General features: G+C 42.4%; 1 protein-coding gene and 1 non-coding gene across 2 annotated transcripts in view; both read left to right on the top strand.

Moving 5' to 3' along the window:
- Positions 1–17,115, top strand: part of ANK2 (ankyrin 2) — a 675,434-nt gene that overhangs the window by 12,070 nt on the left and 646,249 nt on the right. The gene's annotated exons all lie outside the window — the stretch shown is intronic.
- On the top strand, positions 1,382–1,488 carry LOC116560936. The gene has a single exon (XR_004273216.1). It is a non-coding gene; the product is annotated as a U6 spliceosomal RNA (small nuclear RNA).

Raw genomic sequence — 17,115 nt, 5'->3', positions numbered from 1 at the left:
GAGAAGCCTAAGAAGAATTAATCATGCTCCTTGAGAATGACATCGCACAGCCTGAAGAAATTGGAAGAAGCATGAGGACCTGGGTGATTGTCAAGTGCTACATCTGAAATATATTTTTTCTTTTAATGAAATTAAGCAAATATTCTTTTGTTTTACCTGAGCAGGTCTAAAAATAATTTTGTTCTTTTACATGCTTTATTTCACTAGACTAATATATAAATTATTTATCTCAACAGTTTTCCTTATAATGAATGGTATCTTGCCAGGCACTTGGTATTAAAAGCCAGGCTCCTGGAAATACAGTTCTTCAAATCTATTAACCTTTATTCAACTCTTATAATAAATGTAGAAGGAGCATGTCATTTTTCTGCAGTGTATTATCTAATATATAGTGGGCTTGTGTGACCTTTTTTCTGATTGTCCTAAAAGATGTGCTTATTAAACTATTTTTCTATAAGTTTTATGAATACTGAATTTCCCTTCTGTTACCTGTCTGCACTTTAATTTCATAGTTATTTTGCCCTAGTTCATTTTGGAATTGAGCAAATCAAATAAACTCTTTCGGAGACTGGGTATAGCCTGGTTTAACTTTTTTTTTTTTTTTTTTTTTGAGACGGAGTTTCACTCATGTTACCCAGGCTGGAGTGCAATGGCGCGATCTCGGCTCACCGCAACCTCCGCCTCCTGGGTTCAGGCAATTCTCCTGCCTCAGTCTCCTGAGTAGCTGGGATTACAGGCACGCACCACCATGCCCAGCTAATGTTTTTGTATTTTTAGTAGAGACGGGGTTTCACCATGTTGACCAGGATGGTCTCGATTTCTTGACCTCGTGATCCACCCGCCTCAGCCTCCCAAAGTGCTGGGATTACAGGCTTGAGCCACCGCGCCCGGCCTTTAACTTATTTTTTTATTTTTTTTTGAGACGGAGTTTCGCTCTTGTTCCGCAGGCTGGAGTGCAATGGCGCGATCTCGGCTCACCGCAACCTCCACTTCCTGGGTTCAGGCAATTCTCCTGCCTCAGCCTCCTAAGTAGCTGGAATTACAGGCACGCGCCCTGGCTTAACTTATTTGCTGCCCAGTGTGATGACTGATAATAATAAACATGAAGGAAAATGATAGATGCATGGTATTGTGATATTGCTTAAATTGTGTGAGCTTGTAGATTTCAGAGTAATCGACATATTTAATATATATTATAAGGACTAATCGATTCATAATGCCAATTTAAAAAGAAAAATGTTTATGAGTTTGTACCACTGAGCTAAACATCTAACAAGCCAATATGCTTTAGTGCTATTACCTATCCAAGATAGTTACCAAGTATTTGTATAGCTTTGCTAGAAGTGCTTATACAGTTTTTTAGACAACAATGAATATTTTCGTGCTTGCTTCCGCAGCACATATACTAAAATTGGAACGATACAGAGAAGATTAGCATGGCCCCTGCGCAAGGATGACACGCAAATTCGTGAAGCGTTCCATAATTTAAAAAAAATGAATATTTTCTTTAAGAAAATATATATTTATAAAAATGAAAAGCTAAAATGTACAAGAGTACTGGGGCTATTGACTAAATTAGACTTCTAATTGGATAAGAGACCTTGTATGTCAGCATAGAAAATCTTATCTCTCTTTCTGATAAAAACTTGGATGATTATATAGCTGACTTAATTCTTTCATCTGAAAGTACAAAATGTTTTATGCATGAATGGCTCTTTTATAGACACCTTCTTCTTCAGTTGTAAAAGAGAACCAGGAACACACATCCACTTCTAAACATTTGCATTTTCACATATTCCTGCCTTCTTCCTTCCTGTTTCAGAGGAAGAATTATCCTGACCTTGTGATCACATTCTCTCCTGCCTATTTTAGGACTTTGCTCTGTTTAGAAGGTGTTGTTTTCCCCAATTCTTTCATCTTCACTAGTTACAGAGATTGGGGCAAGGCTGAGCCTGCCAGTGGGGTTAAAGAAACCCAGTTGATGGGGAGACAAGGAGGCTTTAGCTGAGTATTTAGTAAATGGATAGCCCTAATCCTACTAGTCATCTTACAATTTTTTTGTACTCGAGATGGAGTCTTGCTCTGTCGCCCAGGCTGGAGTGCAGTGACGTGATCTCAGCTCACTGCAACCTCCGCTGCCCAGGTTCAAGCAAATTTCCTGCCTCAGCCTCCCGAGTAGCAGCTGGGATTATAGGCACTCACCACAACTTTCGCTAATTTTTGTATTTTTTTTTAAAGGATGAGAGGTTTATGGGTTGCTCAGGCTGGTCTCAAATGCCTGACCTCTCTTCCTCATGCACCAGGACAACTGGCCTGAGCCACTGCAACTCCCATAATTTTTGTATTTTTAGTAGAGACAGGGTTTCACCATGTTGGTCAGGTTGGTCTCATACTCCTGACCTCAAATGATCTGCCCGCCTCAGCCTCCCAAAGTGCTGGAATTACAGGCATAAGTCACTGGGCCTGGCCTACTTCTTAGCAGTTTTGATTCTGTTGACCATTTCCTCCTTCTTGAAGCTCTTCTTACTAGGACTAGAGAGTACCATTCATATATTCAACAATTATGTTAAACTCCCTTGAAATAAAGATGCTTATACTAACTGAGCCTGAGTGTTTGTCAAGCTCTGTGACAAATTCTTTACATGTATTATTTCATCCTCCCTTTCATTAGATGAGATAGGACAATAATCACTCTAATTTAAAGAAACCAGGTTTAGTAGTTTGGTGAAGATCATGCAGTCAAGCAAATGGCAGAGGAAGGAATTTATATCCACATGTGTTAGGTATCAAACTTGTGTCCTTAAACAGTGCATGAAATGCCACCTTCTCATTCCAGGTATCATGTTGGGCCTGGAAGTGCAGAGGTGAAAACCCTTCAAAGAGGTGGAAACACTCAGTACTCAGGGAATTATGGTAGACTGGAAAAACCAACCAAGCAGATAGAATGTGATGATTTTAATAAAGAACGTACAATTCAAGGCAGTAGGGGCCTCTGCTTGGGGAATTCAGCAACAGCCTCAAAGAGATGCTGGTGCTTGAAGGAAGAGTAAGAGCTTACAACATGATTAAGACAGAAAGGGAATTTCAGGGGAAACAGGATTTGCAAAAGCACGGAAGTAGAAAGCATATGGCATTTTAGACATTTTAGGGAGTTAGCAGAAGTTCTGAATGGCTGGAGCACAGTTTTCGGGGAGGTGGCAGGACATGAGACTGGGGGGTTAGTCAAAAGCCGGATCCTCAAGAGCTATACTTATTATCATGACTTATTCATGGTTTTCCTACTAGTGTTCTTTATCATATCTCTTCCTCTTTCTTCACTTGTTGTTTAAACATTAGTGTCAACCAGGGTTCTACTTTCCATCTCTGATTTTCATCTGACGAATTTATACTTCTTCCCTGACCAATGATCCACTCCTATAGCTTCCATTACCGTCAACTGGAATGAAAGCTATAGGAGTGGATCATTGGTGTCTCTTCAATCAGTGTCTTTAGTGCCAACCCCTCTGTTGACCTGGTACTTTCATCTGACTTCTGTAAATCTCCTCCTTTATGTCTTGTGGATCTTTCAAACACAGCGTGGCTATAAAAGTCTCACTACTTGGTGCCTACCCTTGAGTGCTGTTTTTGGTTTCTTTTCCTCTCTCCATCTTTTCTCCAATCTTACTTTTTCTGTCCAAGTTCAGAACCACGTTGGGTCTTAGATGGACTGTCTTGTAATAGTGCCCTAATTGGTCTCACTCTCTGCAGTCTCTCCCATTTACAAACTCTCTTGTATACAACTAACACATCTGATCCTGCCATTTCCTAATGGAATCAGTTATAAATTTCCTTAATTGCTGCATTATGAGGTGTTGAGAGTAGAACAGGCCCCATCATATTGCCTGATATATAACAGGTGCTCAATGAATAATGTAATCTTTTTTTTTTTTTTTGAGACGGAGTTTCACTCATGTTACCCAGGCTGGAGTGCAATGGCGCGATCTCGACTCACCGTAACCTCCGCCTCCTGGGTTCAGGCAATTATCCTGCCTCAACCTCCTGAGTAGCTGGGATTACAGGCACGCGCCACCATGCCCAGCTAATTTTTTTTTTGTATTTTTAGTAGAGACGGGGTTTCACCATGTTGGCCAGGATGGTCTCGATCTCTTGACTTCGTGATCCACCCGCCTCGGCCTCCCAAAGTGCTGGGATTACAGGCTTGAGCCACCGCACCCGGCCTAATTTAATCTTTTAAAATTGAAATTAAAGTCTCACCTATGTGGACTAGATAGAAAGAAAACATAGAGTTTGGTTTTATAATGTGCTTTTAATAATTAAGGTATTTCAAAGCACTTGACTATGTAATGCATAACTCAAATATTTCTTGTCTAGAGATTGTGTTGGCAAATGGAAAAGTCATTATGCATTAAAAGAAACCTTACATTGGCTGTAACTATTAGAGGAACATCAAGGGTATAACGGCTCCATGATGCAGAAGTTTTGCCTAGCTGTTGTTTTTTTTGAAAAGTGCTGTGGGATTATCTGAGTATTTAGGAAAATCCTCCACTCTATCCCCACCAGCATCTACTGGCTTCTTTTATTCTCTTGCTGCGGGGAAGAAAATAGAAAATTTTCTATTTTAGAAAATAGAATCCCTGAATCTCCGAGGTTCAGAAGCCCATGTTTGCCAGCCTGTCTCAGGGTTGTGTACGTGAAAGGTAGGCGAGAGGAAGGATGCTGAAGAAGTGGTGGGACAGAGATGGAGAATTCTTTTGTGATTCTTGGAAGGCGGGTTGCTATTGTAATAATGATAATGGAAACTCCTTTATCATCCTGGAGCCGATTAAAAGTTTGGCTACCCTAGCCGTGCACTGTAGCTCACAGCTACAGTGTAGCTGAAATTCCAGCACTTTGGGAGGCTGAGGTGGGCAGATCACTTGAGGTCAGGAGTTTGAGACCAGCCTGGCCAACATGGTGAAACCCTATCTCTACTAAAAATATAAAAAATTAGCGAGGTGTGGTGGCATGCACCTGTAGTCCTGGCTACTCGGGAGTCTAAGGCAGGAAAATTGCTTGAACCTGGGAGGCGCAGGTTGTAGTGAGCTGAGATTGCACTACTGCTCTCCACCCTGGGTGACAGAGCAAGACCCCCTCTAAAAAAATAAAAAAATAATAAAAAAAGAAAGTTTGGCTACCTTGAAGAAGGCACTGTTCCTATATGCCTGGAAAAGGCCTGAGCTTCCAAATGGAAGTGTGGGAAAGTAGAAAGTAAAGGAAATAATTCTAAAGTTATTGCTCTTTTCAAAGGGAAAAGTAATAATGAAATTGTGAATCCTAAAATGAAAGTGCCAGGAATTATTGTGTCTAGCTAGTAACTCATGTGCAGGTGTGATGAAAATGGCATCGTAAGCATTGGTAGAAAAGATGTCAAAGCAATTCATTGTTTGGGTAAGTGAGACCTGGGATCACACTGATCTAAACCCATGGCATCTGGAGAGATCTCTAAAAATGAGGTTCTTCTAGAAAAGTGAAAATGTCAGAGAGGTAATATGCATATCTCACAAACATTATTATCAGACTTTGTTATCCTTCCAAATTTAATAGGAAAATATGTAACCTCATAAAAGGTTTTATTTTATTAACTATATTAAACACCATAGGCTGTTGACTCTGCAGTCACATTATTTAAGCCATTTCTGAACAGCTATGAGCATTTGCTATGTTCTAAATTGTTTCAAGGCCGGCAGAGACAGCTCCAGCCAAAATAGTTTGCAATTTAGCTTGTGTTTGCATTTTCTTTTCTTTTTTTTTTTTTCTTTTTTTGAGACGGAGTTTCGCTCTAGTTACCCAGTGGCGCGATCTCGGCTCACCGCAGCCTCCGCCTCCTGGGTTCAAGCAATTCTCCTGCCTCAGCCTCCCGAGTAGCTAGGACTACAGATGCGTGCCACCATACCCAGTAATTTTTGTATTTTTAGTAGAGACAGGGTTTCACCTTGTTGACCAGGATGGTCTCGATCTCTTGACCTCGTGATCCACTCGCCTCGGCCTCCCAAAGTGCTGGGATTATAGGCGTGAGCCACCGTGCCCAGCTGTGTTTGTATTTTAAACTTTAACTCATCCTTACCTCGAGCCCCCAAAGTATATGAGTTTGGACCACCTAACGGTATTTCTTTGTCTCACTGACTCTCTCTGCAAATGATAAAGTTGTGGTCCAGAGTCACAGCTCTTTGATGCGAGATCCTGCCTAACACACCCAGGCACACATACCCCTATAAACGAGTGCTCAGGCACATGTGCACACACACCTTTGGGGGTTTCCACGAACTGTGCCTTAAATCCCAAGTGCATTCACTGTTTACCTAACAGGAGGCCAGAATTTGTTAGTCCCAGGATTGTTGGCTCAGTGGCTCCGTCATGTCATCAATGATTGAACCTTCTCTGATCCTTCTACTTTGTCATCTTCAGGTGATAGCAATGTCATCCCTTCTGGTCATGACATGGCTACCACAGTTCCAAAATCACATCTTCATGTAATGGTGTCCAAAGCAGAAAGCAAGATTGGAAGAAGGTGTCAGGTGGTAGCAAAAGGTCTTTCTTATGAGGAAGGTAATCTTTCTTAGAAGCTATCCTGCAAACACTTCCTTTCTTCTAATTATTAGAACTGGGTTATGTGCTTACCCATAGAAAAGGCCATGTATGGTGGCTCATGCCTGTAGTCCCAGTTACTAGGGACGCTGAGGCAGGAGGATCGTCAGAACCCAGGAGTTTGAGGCTGAAGTGAGCCATGATCACACCACTGCACACCAGCCTGGGTCAAGAAAAGAAAAGAGAAAGAAGTTCTCTAGAAATGAAGAAAAGAATGCTACGTATTGAGGCTGGGCTTATTGCCATCCAACGAAACTAAGTTTTGGTTGGGATACATTAGAGAAATAGGTAGCCAGTCTACAACATCTGATACACCTACAGCTGGAACCAGATTGAATCTTAGATCTCATTAATCTGGAATTAAGTTACTAGTTACTTGCCCCTGTTTACTGAATCTTATGTTCAGTTTCTTTATCTCAGTGGAAGGTAGGAAAAGTAATTTTCAAGTTCTTTTCCTTGAACTCTTTGCTTCGAGTGATCCTCCCACTTCAGCCTCCTGAGTAGCTAAGATTGCAGGTACAAGCCATCACACCTGGCTCCTAAGAACTTTTTTAAATTAGCTGTCTCTTCAAGGACTTGATATAAATTTCCTGGTTAATGTTTGTATGGTGATCAAGTTCAGGAGACCTATTGAACATCATGGTGAATACAGTTAATAACAATATATTGTACATTTGAAAATTGCTAGAAAAGTAGAAATTTTTTTTTTTTTTTGAGATGGAGTTTCGATCTTATTACCCAGGCTGGAGTGCAATGGCGTGATCTCGGCTCACGGTAACCTCTGCCTTCTGGGTTCAAGCAATTCTCCTGCCTCAGCCTCCCGAGTAGCAGGGACTACAGGCGTGCGCCACCATGCCCAGCTAATTTTTTGTATTTTTATTAGAGATGGGGATTCACCATGTTGACCAGGGTGGTCTCGATCTCTTGGCATTGTGATCCACCCGCCTTAGCCTCCCAAAGTGCTGGGATTATAGGCGTGAGCCACTGCACCTGGCCTAGAAAAGTAGATTTTAAAGTGTTCTAACCACACATACACAACAGAATAAATAGGCTGGACACAGTGGCTCATGCCTGTAATCCCAGCACTCTGGGAGGCTGAGGTGGGAGGATGGCTTGAAGCCAGGAATTCAAGACCAGCAGGGCAACATAATGAGACACTGTCACTAAGAAAAAAAAAAATGCTGGTGGTGCACACCAGTGGTCCCAGCTACTTGGGAGACTGAGATAGGAGGATTGCTTGATCCTGGGAGATTGAGGTGGCAGTGAGCCACAATTGCACCATTGCACTGCACTCCAGCCTGGGCAAGAGCAAGATCTCATCTCAAAAAAAAAAAAAAAAAAAATAAGGGGGTAAATATGTGAGGTAATGAGCAAGTTAACTAATTTGATTTACCTAATTCACAGTATACACATATATCAAAACATCTTGTTTTACAACAGAAACATATACACTTTTTTTCAATTAAAATAAGAAAGTAAATAGAAACTTTGCCCCCCAAAATATATAATTAATAATGTCATTTAGATGGGCATCAGTCACAGACTTATGATGTCTCCAGGTTTCATCTAGAGGGAATCAAGGGTGGAAAGCAGAGGCATTGGTGGAAACTGTCTGGAAGATGCATTTGCATAGCAAACATGCTGTTTTAGTTAGATTTTATATATATATATATATATATTTTTTTTTTTTTTTTTTTTGAGATGGAGTCTTGTTCTGTCACCAGGCTGGAGTGCAGTGACGCAATCTTGGCTCACTGCAACCTCCACCTCCCAGGTTCAAGTGATTCTCCTGCATCAGCCTCCCAAGTAGCTGAGACTACATGCATACACCACCACACCCAGCTAATTGTTTTTGTACTTTTAGGAGAGACAGGGTTTCACTATATTGGCCAGGCTGGTCTCGAACTCCTGACCTTGTGATCCGCCCACCTCGGCCTTCCAAAGTGCTTGGGATTACAGGTATGAGCCACCACGCCCGGCCTAGTTAGATTATATTTTTATTTAGGGCCTCCTGTGGATAAGGGTACCACCGGGCATCACTACGAATTTAGTTATTTTGAAAATCGTAGGCGGGGCACAGTGGCTCACACCTGTAATCCTGGCACTTTGGGAGGCCAAGGCAGGTGGATCATCTGAGGTCGGGGGTTCAAGACCATTCTGACCAACATGGAGAAACCCTGTCTCTACTAAAAATAGAAAATCAGCTAGGCATGGTGGTGCATGCCTATAATCCCAGCTACTTGGGATGCTGAGGCAGGAGAATTGCTTGAACTTGGGAAGTGGTGGTTGCAGTCAGCCAAGATTGCACCATTGCATTCCAGCCTGGGCAACAAGAGCGAAACTCCGTCTCAAAAAGAAAAAAAAAAACTGTAGTGTATAATAGTATATTTGAACATTTCAAAATCAGAGAAAATGCTGTCATATATATTATAATAAGTATATGTAGTGACTGGCTGGGTGCAGTGGCTCATACCTGTAATCCCAGCACTTTGGGAAGCTGAGGTGGGTAGATCTAGATCACTTGAGCCCAGAAGTTTGAGACCAGACTGAGCAACAAAATGAGACTCCTTCCCTACAAAAAATACAAAAATTAGCAGGTGTCGTGGTACATGCCTGCAATCCCCAGCTATTTTCAGAGGCTGTGAGGTGGAAGGATCGCTTGAGCCTAGGAGTTTGAACCTGCAGTGAGCCATGATTGCAGTGAGCCTAGGAGTTTGAACCTGCAGTGAGCCATGGTTGCAGTGAGCCTAGGAGGTTGAACCTGTAGTGAGCCATGATTTGAACCGGCACTGCAGCCTGGGCAACAGAGACTTTGTCTCAAAAATATATATATATATATATATATATATATATATATATATATATATATACACACACACACATACACTATATATATAGCAACTGATATCTACATGTTTTGTATGCATATAACACTCATCAAGTGCAGAAACAAGGTCTCACTATGTTGCCCAGGCTAGAGGAATGCCTATGTGGCTGTTCACAGGCACAATTGTAGCACACAATTATAGCCCTGAATCCCTGAGCTCAAGCCTTAGGGTCTCAAGTAGCTGGGACTACAGGTGTGCACCACCATGGCTGGCTTAAGGCATTTTCATAAATATTTCATATGTGCCGGGCGCGGTGGCTCAAGCCTGTAATCCCAGCACTTTGGGAGGCCGAGGCGGGTGGATCACGAGGTCAAAAGATCGAGACCATCCTGGTCAACATGGTGAAACCCCATCTCTACTAAAAATACAAAACATTAGCTGGACATGGTGGCGCGTGCCTGTAATCCCAGCTACTCAGGAGGTTGAGGCAGGAGAATTGCCTGAACCCAGGAGGCGGAGGCTGCGGTGAGCCGAAATCGCTCCATTGCACTCCAGCCTGGGTAACTAGAGTGAAACTCTGTCTCAAAAAAAAAAAAAAAAAAAATTCATACGTTAGCCGGGAGCGGTGGCTCATGCCTATAATCCCAACACTTTGGGAGGCCGAAGTGGGCAGATCACCTGAGGTTAGAGTTTCAAGACCAGCCTGACCAACATGGAGAAAACCTGTCTCTGCTAAAAATACAAAATTAGCCAGGCACGGTGGCACATTCCTGTAATCCCAGCTACTCCGGAGGCTGAGGCAGGAGAACTGCTTGAACCTGGGAGGCTGAGGTTGCAGTGAGTTGAGATTGTGCCATTGCACTCCAGACTGAGCAACAAGAGCAAAACTCCATCTCAAAAAAAAAAAAAACAAAAACTATTTTATATATTGTGGTATACATGTACAAGCTCACAACAGCAGATGGTTAAACTATTAGGAATTCTATAAGCTAGTTGACTCATGTTGGGGCTTGAAATCAGGTAGAAAATTGGTAAGTGCTATAAAGCTTTCTTATTCCCAGGTTGGGAACATTTACCAGCACACCACTGTGTGTATCAGTTCATTTTACTCTCACAATGACTATAAAATGGATACCATTAGTATTCCCATTTTGTAGATGTGGGAACTGACAGAGTAGGGATTTTGTTTTTTAAAGAAACGGGGTCTGGCTGTTTTGCCCAGGCTGGAATGCAATGGCATGATCATAGCTCACTGCAACCTGAAAATACTGAAACTACTGGGCCCAACAATCCTGCTTCCCAAGCATCTACAGAGCAAAACTCTGTCTGAAAAAAAAAAGAAAGAAGAAAATTAATGGAAAAACTGAAGGCAAAAAACAATTTTTTTTTTTTTTTTTTTTTTTTTTGAGACGGAGTTTCACTCATGTTACCCAGGCTGGAGTGCAATGGCGCGATCTCGGCTCACCGCAACCTCCGCCTCCTGGGTTCAGGCAATTCTCCTGCCTCAGCCTCCTGAGTAGCTGGGATTACAGGCACGCATCACCATGCCCAGCTAATTTTTTTTTTGTATTTTTAGTAGAGACGGGGTTTCACCATGTTGACCAGGATGGTCTTGATCTCTTGACCTGGTGATCCACCCGCCTCGGCCTCCCAAAGTGCTGGGATTACAGGCTTGAGCCACCGTGCCCGGCTAATTTTTTTTTTTTTTTTTGAGATGGAGTCTCCCCCTGTCTCCCAGGCTGGGGTAGAGTGGCACAATCTTGGCTCACTGCAACCTCTGCCTCCAGGGTTCAAATGATTCTCCTGCCTCACCCTCCCAAGTATCTTGGATTACAGGCATCTGCCACCATGCCCAGCTAATTTTTGTATTTTTAGTAGAGACAAGGTTTCACCATGTTGGCCAGGCTGGTCTCGAACTCCTGACCTCATGATCTGCCTGCCTCAGCCTCCCAAAGTGCTGGGATTACAGACGTGAGCCACCACACGCGGCTGACGGAGATCAATTATATGATGTGGTGTGTGTGTAAAATACATAATTGCATAGTATATCTGTGGAAGGAAACAGAAGGAATAGTAACATTAGAAATGAAAAGTGTGAATTCAATTTTAAGCCTACTCACAGTCTCTCCTTAAGAGAAGAAAATGCCATATTTTCTAATCTTTTGGAGAAGGACCTGAGCTCCCTAGTTGGCTCACTGAATGGGACTTGACAAGCTGTGAAAAATATTATCTTTAGCATGGTGAGTAGTGGGAGCATTTCTGCTATTCCCTCTTTCTAGTTAAATTAGGGCCAAAACGTATTCCTGGGATAGCTTAGAACCTTTCCTTTTCCTGTGTCCAGAATCATTAGTAGTCAAGAACTACTTACTGGAGAAAGTATGCTGTGAGGAGCCCTGTTGGGGGGGTACAAAATCAATGAAAGGCAAGCTGCCTGCCACCAAGTAGCGGGAATCCCCAGATTGGTGAGATATGGGTTCCTCATCATTTTTCTTTCGGGATTTCAAGAAATGGTTCTCTTGTATTCTGATGCCACGTATGATAACAACTTTTTAAATAACAATTTATATTATTAAATGTTTTCCCATTATCAAAAGATATTCATGCTTATTTTTAAAACAAATAAAAAGTAATACAGAGAAGAAGAAAAAAAGTCTTTCATTGTTTTACTACCCCAAAATAACCACCATTTTTGGGAGACATTTATTTCCATTTTTACTTTTATAGTACTTTGTTAGTGTGTGTAGGAAGTGATCTGGGCATTTTGCCCAGTTTGGTTTAATTTTTGTTTATTTGTGAAGTGTCTTAGATTGCATTACACATATTAGATCATTACTGTTATTAGCTGTTACTAATGATACATCATAATGTGATCCTGTCAATCTAAAACTGAAGCAATGAAAAGTTCATTCCCTAAAGCAATCTCACATGTTGCCTCAATTATGAAGAAATGATGCACACTGGAAATATAACTCTAACTTCAGTGAATTTAAAATTCTGGCTGAGTAAGGTGGCTCATGCCTGTAATCCCAGCACTTTGGGAGGCTGAGGTGGGTGGATCCTTTGAGCCCAGGAGTTCGAGTCCAGCTTGGGCAATATGGTGAAACCCTATCCCTACAAAAAAATACTGAGGTGAGAGGATCACTTGAGCCTGGGAGGCAGAGGTTGCAGTGAGCCGAGATTGTGCCACTGCACTCCAGGCTGGGTGACAGAGAGGGAGACTCCGTCTCAAAAATAAATAAAATAAAATATAAAATTCCCTGGATGTGGTTCTTTAAGCATTTCTTCTCTGTGCACATTGCTTAAGCGTGAAATCAGCCTGGGTTCCTTCCTATCCCCCAGTACATTGCGGCCTCTTCCACCTCCCCAATTTTGCTTATCTCTTCATCTTCCTGTCTCCACCTGTCAACATTCATCATCTTCAAGGACTGCCACCCAACTTCCCACAAGGGGGCCTTCCTTGTCACACTGGTGTCATTCACATGACATCAGTGAATCTCTCATTTCCTGAAAGCACTGAAGCACTACTCTCTGTACCATTCATGTGGTATGTATATTCTATTTCTTTTTTAAAATTGTGGTTAGAAAAAATACAGAATTTATCAACTTAACAATTTCTAAGTGTACAGTTCAGTAGTATTAGATATAATCACATTTTTCTGCAACTAATCTCCAGAAATTTTTCATTGTGCAAAACTGAAACTGTGTACTCAATTGAACAACTCTCCATTTTGTCCTCATCCCAGCCCATGGTAACCACTATTCCTTATATTTCTATGAATTTTTCTACATAAGGTACCTCACATAAGTGAAATCATTTTCAGTATTTGTCTTTTTGTGATTGTTTATTTTATATAGGCTGTTATATTTGTAGTCTACTTATATAGACTATAACTTACATAGTCTATGTTCCCAGAATCCTACCTTCCCTTTTAGGTTTGAAAACAGAAGTAAAGCCCATCTATGACAAATTAAATCACTATATTTTTATAATCCCTTGCTTAACTTAATAAATTAACAGCTGGCCGGGCATGGTGGCTCACACCTGTAATCCAAGCACTTTGGAGGCCAAGGCAGGCGGATCACCTGAGGTTGGGAGTTCAAGACCAGCCTGACCAACATGGTGGAACCCCGTCTTTATTTAAAAATAAATAAATAAACTAATAGCTGCTAAATTTATCTTAAATTTCAATTAAGAAATAGAATCATAGGGCCGGGCGCGGTGGCTCAAGCCTGTAATCCCAGCACTTTGGGAGGCCGAGGCGGGTGGATCACGAGGTCAAGAGATCGAGACCATCCTGGTCAACATGGTGAAACCCCGTCTCTACTAAAAATACAAAAAAAAAATTAGCTGGGCATGGTGGCGTGTGCCTGTAATCCCAGCTACTCAGGAGGCTGAGGCAGGAGAATTGCCTGAACCCAGGAGGCGGAGGTTGCGGTGAGCCGAGATCGCGCCATTGCACTCCAGCCTGGGTAACAAGAGCAAAACTCCGTCTCAAAAAAAAAAAAAAAAAAAAAAAAAAGAAATAGAATCATAAAGTTTTAGAGAATTTAACAAATCAATTCTCTAATACTTCAAAAGAGGAAATTGAGTCCAGAGAATCAGGTATACAGAAGTATGTGGCAGATCACTTTTCATTCCCCTTCACGGTGGCAAATTTCAGGCATCTACCACTCAGGGAAGAGATTTTTTGTTAGAGAGGCTTTTCCTTGCAATCACACTATTTCAGTAGGTGCTACATGTGTGGTAAGGTTAACGCTCATTCTGCAAATCCTTTTTAGAGGTAGCATTTGTGACTGAATCATTCTTCTCTTAAACGCTGGTGGGGGGGCTGTCACATAGTGAGGTTGCTGATTGCATCACTAGACCACTAGTCTTGGAGGAGCTCAGCTGAAGCTGGAGAGAAAGAAATGGAAATGGAGAGAAAGAAATAGTGATAGTAATTCTCCCTTGAAGGAGCACAATTAAATTGTTCTGACAACTGGTTTTGGTAGTGGTAAGTAGTGGTGGTGGTGGCAGTGGTGGCTTTTTTTTTAGAAAGGCCCTCTAGTGTTATTAAGACCTTGGGCTCCGAAGTTGCATGGTGTGAGTTCAAATCCAGACTCTGAATCTTGCTCAGTGTGTGACCTTGGACTGATTATTTCATCTCTCTCTCAGTTTTGTTGTCTATAAATTGGGGATAATATGATAGCATATTGCTATTGTGAGAATTTAATTATTCACACAAAGTGCCAGGCACATAGTAAATAGTTCATATTTGCAAACATTAATATTTTTCATAACTAAGAGAAAAATGCTAACACTTTATAATGCTTGATTTAATAACATATTAGACTATTGTATGTTCAGGAAATACAGAAGTTCTCTCTGTAAATCTGCTGACTTTCATTGCAGCAAATCTTTGCATACACATGCACATAGAGCACATGGTTTATATTTTATTTCTATGAAATGTAAATATCCACATATCCTGTATCTCAGTTATCAGTTGCTGTATAACAACCATTCCAGCCGGTGTGGTGGTGCATGCCTGTAGTCCCAGCTACTCGGGAGGCTGAGGCGGGAGTATCGCTTGAGCCCAGAAGTTCTGGGCTGTAGTGCCGCTTGCCAATTGGGTGTCCGCACTAAGTTCAGCATCAATATGGTGACCTCCTGGGAGCGGGGGACCACCAGGTTGCCTAAGGAGGGGTGAACTGGCCCAGGTCGGAATTGAAGCAGGTCAAAACTCCTGTGCTGATCAGTAGTGGGATCGCACCTGTGAATAGCCACTGCATTCCAGCCTGGGCAACATAGCGAGACCCCGTCTCTAAAAGAATAAATATTTTGTTCTAATAAAAGAAGTTAAAATTTAAAAAATGTTAAAAGAAATGTAAAAAAAAAACAACCATTCCAATGTTCAGTGCCTTAAAACAATAGCAATCATTTATTTGCTTCTGATTCTGAGATTTGTTCAGGGCTTGGCAGAGGAACTTGTCTTTGCTCCACATGGCATCAGCTGGAGCAGCTTCACTGGGGCTGGATGATTCATTTCCAAGGTGGCCCATTCATATGACTGGTACGTTGGTGCTAGTTGTGTTTTGTTTGTTTGTTTGTTTTGAGACGGAGTTTCGCTCTTGTTACCCAGGCTGGAGTGCAGTGGCATGATCTGGGCTCACTGCAACCTCTGCCTCCCAGGTTCAAGCAATTCTCCTGCCTCAGCCTCCCAAGTAGCTGGGATTACAGGCGTGTGCCACCATGCCCGGCTAGGTGCTAGTTGTTATCTGGGAGTTTGACTGGAGAAGGGTTGCAGTTCTTGCTCAGGTGAGTTCCTCAGTTCTTGCTGCCAGCTGGGTTCTCAGTTCTTTTACATGTGGCCTCACTATATAGATGACTTGGGCTTCTTTCTAGTTTGGTAGTTGAAGGAGTTGGACTATGTACGTGATGATTTTCTCCCATTTGCACAAAAGGAAGAAATTGTCAAGGTTTCTTAAAACTTAGCCCTGGAGCTGGCACAGGGCAACTTCAGCTGTACTCTATTGGTTAAAATGTATCAGATTTGCCAGGCGCGGTGGCTCACGCCTGTAATCTCAGCACTTTGGGATGCTGAGGCAGGCGGATCAGGACGTCAGGAGATCGAGACCATCATGGCTAACATGGTGAAACCCTGTCTCTACTAAAACTACACACAAAAAAATTAACCAGGTGTGGTGGTACGCACCTGTAGTCCCAGCTACTCGGGAGGCTGAGGCTGGAGAATTGCTTGAACCCAGGAGGCAGAGGTTGCAGTGAGCCAAGATTGAGCCACTGCACTCCAGATTGGGCGACTGAGTGAAACTCCATCTAAAAAAAAAAGAAGGTGTCAGATTTAACCAAGCGCGGTGGCTCATGCCTGTAATCTCAGCACTCTGGGAGGTCAAGGTGGGCAGATCACCTGAGGTCAGTAGTTCGAGACCAGCCTGACCAAGAATGGAGAAACCCCGTCTCTACTAAAAAATTACAAAAATTAGCAAGGTGTGGTGGCGGGTGCCTGTAATCCTAGCTACTCAGGAGACTGAGGCTGGAGCATCACTTGAACACAGGAGGTGGAGGTTGCAGTAAGCCAAGATCATGCCACTGCACTCCAGCCTGGGTGACAAGAGCGAAATTCCATCTCAAAAACAAAACAAAACAAAAAAAAAAAACAAGACACGCAAGCAAGATTCTTGCCTAAGGGGAGCATACATCAGGTAACTAAGCAAGTGATTTCAGTAGTTTCTTAATTAACAGGTACTATGAGAGTAGTAAGGGCTATATGCTGCAGGTAGCTAGCAGGGGCCTTAACCTAGTCTGCAGGTTCAGGCCGGTTCTGAGTTGTTAGTTAAAAATTACATTCTGGGCCGGGCACGGTGGCTCAAGCCTGTAATCCCAGCACTTTGGGAGGCCGAGGCGGGTGGATCACGAGGTCAAGAGATCCATCCTGGTCAACATGGTGAAACCCCGTCTCTACTAAAAATACAAAAATTAGCTGGGCATGATGGTGCGTGCCTGTAGTCCCAGCTACTTGGGAGGCTGAGGCAGGAGAATTGCTTGAACCCAGGAGGCAGAGGTTGCAGTGAGCCGAGATCGTGCCATTGCACTCCAGTCTGGGCAACAACAGCGAAACTCCATCTCAAAAAAAAAAAAAAAAAAAAAAAAAAAAAAATTACA

This window comes from Sapajus apella, unplaced genomic scaffold (genome assembly GCF_009761245.1).
Source record: "Sapajus apella isolate SASKATOON/1434 unplaced genomic scaffold, GSC_monkey_1.0 scaffold27, whole genome shotgun sequence".
NCBI classification, from domain to species: domain Eukaryota; kingdom Metazoa; phylum Chordata; class Mammalia; order Primates; family Cebidae; genus Sapajus; species Sapajus apella.
This window is presented reverse-complemented; position numbering and strand designations above follow the sequence as displayed.